Genomic DNA, 4,873 nt, shown 5'->3' with positions numbered 1-4,873 from the left:
CCTTCCCGAGCCCTTTTGGAGCTCTCCCAGCTTCCCTGCAGCTCCTGCCCGCTCCCAGCCCACATCCCGGCCCGCATTCCTCACGCCCGAGTCACCTGCTCCGGCAGGTGCCGGCCCCAGCCCGGTTTCTCCCAGGAAAACACCCACAGGAAGGCGGCGCCGGCCCCTTCCCCGTCCCTCCCGCCCCAGGAGCGGCCGGGCTGCGGGAGCGGATGCAATTCCCGGGAGCTCAGCCCTGCCTGCCCAGGATCTTTATCTCCCGCGGGGAGAGAGGAAGTGCGGGAGATTGGAATCTGGAGCTGGAAATCGGCTGGGGATCAGGAGCGGCCCACACGGCCTCGCCTGCCCGGATCCTCCCTGAATCCTGCAGGATCTCTGCTGGCCTTGCCTGGAGGTGCCAGAGTCCTCCTGGAATCGTGGAATCAGAGAATCTGGGAATGGTTGGGGTTGGAAGCACCTGAAATCCCATCCAGTTCCATCCAGGGACACCTCCCACCATCCCAGGCTGCTCCAGCCCTGTCCAGCCTGGCCTGGGACAATTCCAGGGGTCCAGGGACAGCCACAGCTCCCCTGGGAATTCCATCCCAGCCCCTCCCCGCCCTCCCAGGGAACAATTCCCAATCTCCCACCCATCTCTGGCAGTGGATCCATTCCCTGTGTCTGTCCCTCCATGCCTTGTCCCAGTCCCTCTCCAGCTCTCCCGCAGCCCTTCGGGGTCTCTGAGCTCTCCCTGGCTCCTTCCCCTCTCCAGGAGAACATTCCCAGCTCTCCCAGCCTGGCTCCACATCCAACCCCACCTCCCTCTGTCCCTGTTTGTCACCTCCAGCCACGTTTGGGGACCCGAACCCCCCGAACTGGAGACGCCCCCTCCCCGGGGAGCAGCCCCGCGTTCCCCGGGCCCGCCCGGGCTGGCAGCGCCGGCCGCCCGCCCTGATGAACCCCGGAGCTGCCGGGGACGCTCCCGGAGCCTTTGAAGTGCGGCTCGGGCAGCGCTGCGAGCCCGGAGCCGCTCTGGGGCCGGAGCGGAGCCCGGAGAGGGAAGGGAGGCAGGAAAAGTGGGAAGAGCCTCAGCCTGAGCATTCCCGGCGTTGTCCAACTCGTCCCGAGGGACTGCGAGCGATGCCTCCGGTGGAGAGCTGGGATAATGAAACCAGGGATGCTGCAGAAATTTAATTTTGTTTAATTAAAAATTAAAAAAAAAAAAAAGCCAAGAAAAAGGCGGCGAGAAGAAAGGATCGGGAAAGGATTGTCCCGGGAAAGTTCCCCCGGGATTTGGGATGTGCCGGGGCCGAGGGAAAGGACACGGGGTGGGGCTGGCAGGAGGAATTCAGGTGTCCCGAGAGAAATCCAGGGGATGGGATCAATCAGGATGGGATAAATCCATGGGATGGGATCAATCAGGATGGGATAAATCAGAATGGGATAAATCCACGGGGTGGGATCCATCAGGATGGGATAAATCCACAGAATGGGATCAATCAGGATGGGATAAATCAGGATAGGATAAATCCACGGGGTGGGATCAATCAGGGTGGAATAAATCCACGGGAAGATATAAATCCATGGGATGGGATCAGTCAGGATGGGATGAAGGGATGCGGCTGGAAGCCTGCAGGGACTCGGGTCACCCCTCGCGGTGGCAGCGAGTCCCCGCTGTCCCTTTTCCCAGCCCCAAGCTGCTTTCCCAGGCTCCCGTCCCCTCATCCTCCGAGGATTTGGGGTGGTTGGAGCCGAAGGGTTTCCTGTTGGCTCCTTTTGCTGTGGTTTGGTTTAATTTGGTTACAAATGTTTGTCCCGACAGGAGAAATCCCGGGAAAAGACAGACAAACTCCAGCTTGTGCTGGAAAAACCCCCCAGGGCTCCGGGATTTCTCCAGGGGTGGAATCAGCTCTTCATGCACGGGAGGGGGTCCCCGGTGGCACAAATTGGGGAAAACAAATTCCCAGCCCCTTCCCAGCGCTCCGGGCCCGTGCCCGGCTCCAACCCAGAGCCTTTGTGGTTCCACAAAGCCCCGAGCCCCTGGCGGCTCCAGCGGCTCCCGGTTTTCCTGCAGGACGCAGGAAATGCGCCGGGCACCGTGAGAAAGGCGCTGCTGTGGCCGTGCCCGGCCTGGCCGGAGCAGCCGGGATGGGAACGGGGATGGGAGCGCTGGGAATTGCCCAGCTCCGCAGCCCAAAGGTCTGCCCGGCCCAGGGGAACTGGGGGATGCTCCCGTGGGGCTTTGGATGGCGGCCCTGGAACAGCAGAGGGGCTGAAGCAGGATCCCAAGGGGTTTGGGAGCAGGATCCCCAGGGGTTTGGGAGCAGGGATCCCCAGGGATTTGGGAACAGGATCCCTAGGGATTTAGGAGCAGGATCCCCAGGGATTTGGGTTGCAGAGATTCCCAGGGATTTGGGAGCAGGATCCCAAGGGATTTAGGAGCAGGATCCCCAGGGATTTAGGAGCAGGATCCCCAGGGATTTAGGTTGCAGAGATTCCCAGGGATTTGGGAGCAGGATCCCAAGGGATTTGGGTTGCAGAGATCCCCAGGGATTTGGGAGCAGGATCCCCAGGGATTTGGGAGCAGGATCCCAAGGGATTTGGGTTGCAGAGATCCCCAGGGATTTAGGAGCAGGATCCCCAGGGATTGTCCCTGCTGCCGGGGGCTGCAGAGCCCGGGGGCAGCCAGGGCTGGTTTGGCTCAGCTGCCGCCCCACAGCTCCCAGTCCCTTCCCTCATCCCATTTCCCCCCTCCGGTCACCCCCACCCGCCCGGCACCGCCGGGAGCTGCCGAACCGCGGCACCGGGAGGGACCAAAGCGCTCCCGGGAGGCTCCCAAAGCTCCTTCCGAGCAGGAATTCCAGCATCCCACTTATGTAACAGCGGGGCCGGGTTTATTGGTTTATCACGGCCGGTGATTCCAAGCTCCAGCAGCTCCCTCTACGGGCTGGGAGCACCGCGAGGTGACTCAGCCTTTGGGATTGCTGCTCCTCTCCCTTGGTTTGGGATTCCTGCTCTCCCTTGGTTTGGGATTGTTCCTGCTCCATGGTTTGGAATTCCTGCTCTCCCATGGGTTGGGATTGTTTCTGTTCCATGGTTTGGGATTGCTCCTCTCTCTTGGTTTTGGGATTGCACCTCTCCCATGGGTTGGGACTGTTCCTGTCCCCTGGTTTGAGATGGTTCCTGTCCCATGGTTTGGAATTCCTGCTCTCCCTTGCTTTGGGATTGTTGTCTCCCCTGGTTTGGGATTGTTCTCTCCCCTGGTTTGGGATTGTTCCTCTCCCTTGGTTTGGAATTCCTGCTCTCCCATGGTTTGGGATTGTTCCTCTCCCCTGGTTTGGGATTGTTCCTGTCCCATGGTTTGGAATTCCTCCTCTCCCTTGCTTTGGGATTGTTGTCTCCCCTGGTTTGGGATTGTTCTGTCCCCTGGTTTGGGATTGTTCCTCTCCCTTGGTTTGGAATTCCTGCTCTCCCATGGTTTGGGATTGTTCCTCTCCCCTGGTTTGGGATTGTTCCTCTCCCTTGGTTTGGAATTCCTGCTCTCCCATGGTTTGGGATTGTTCCTCTCCCCTGGTTTGGGATTGTTCCTGTCCCATGGTTTGGAATTCCTCCTCTCCCTTGCTTTGGGATTGTTGTCTCCCCTGGTTTGGGATTGTTCTCTCCCCTGGTTTGGGATTGTTCCTCTCCCCTGGTTTGGGATTGTTCCTCTCCCCTGGTTTGGGATTGTTCCCGTCCCATGAGTTGGGATTGTTCCTGTCGCTGTTTGGAATTCCTGCTCCCTCCCTCATCCCGCTGTCCATCCCACCTTTGGCTCCCCGTGCAGGACAATCCCTGCCCCCAAATCCCCCGGGGCCCCCAAGGCCGGCACTGCGCGCACTGAACCCCGAAATCCTGGGGCGGTGACGCCGCCCCCGAGGCCGAGGGACATCCACGCTCCTGGAATTCCTCATCCACAACAACAACGCGTCACGGCAGCGGGAGCAGCCCCGGGAGAGGCGGCTCCGGCTCTGCCCAAGGGCCGCGGGCCAGGGCGGGGCGGCTCCGGGGCTGCGGGGCTCCGGCCCCGCTTTCCTGTTTGCGCCTCCCGCAGCCCCGCCGGGGCCTCTCCCGGCCCCGGGACGGGGAGCGGTCACCGGGACACCGGCGGCATCAAAGGGATCCGGCCGCGCTGGCATCCCCGGGATCGCGGCGTGTCCTGGGCTGGCACGGCACGGCCCGGCACGGCTCTGCTGGAGAGGAGGGAGGCAGGGAAAACACGGGGGAAGGGATTCCCTCGGCTCCGGGAAACAGGGATGGGCTGGGATGAGGAGATCCTAAAGCTCTGCCAGGGCAGGGACAATTCCACCATCCCAGGCTGCTGGAGACCTGTCCAGCCTGGCCAGGGACACTTCCATTGCAGAGATCCCATCGCAAAAATGTCCTAAACTGGTCCCAAAAACCGCTTTTCCTCTGGAATTCCGGCTGTTCCACAGCCAGAGGAGCAGGGAGCAGGGACAGGCAGCAGTGCCTGGCTGCTGGATCCAGACCTGAGTGCTTCCATGAATCTGGAAAGTGTTTTAGGGATCCCCATGTGTTTTTTGGATCCCCAAGTGTTTTATTCCCCCTGGGAACTGGGACTGCTCTGGGTGCTTCCATCGGTCCCAATCCATGGATCAATTCCCCTCGGAGAACCCTTCTCCTCCTCCTCCTCCTCCTTCCCAATGCCCTGGACACTTTTCCAGAACAGAAAGTGAAATCAATCAGACTGCAGAGTTTGGAACAGCTCATCCTTCCCATCCCATTTCCCTCTTTCCCAGGCCAAACCTCCCCGGCTCTTCCCTAATTGCTGCATTTTCCATCATCACCCCCAGGGAACGAGGCTGTGCCTGGAGCAGGGATCCCGGCAGGCTGGGAC

This window comes from Passer domesticus, chromosome 27 (genome assembly GCF_036417665.1).
Source record: "Passer domesticus isolate bPasDom1 chromosome 27, bPasDom1.hap1, whole genome shotgun sequence".
NCBI classification, from domain to species: domain Eukaryota; kingdom Metazoa; phylum Chordata; class Aves; order Passeriformes; family Passeridae; genus Passer; species Passer domesticus.
This window is presented reverse-complemented; position numbering follows the sequence as displayed.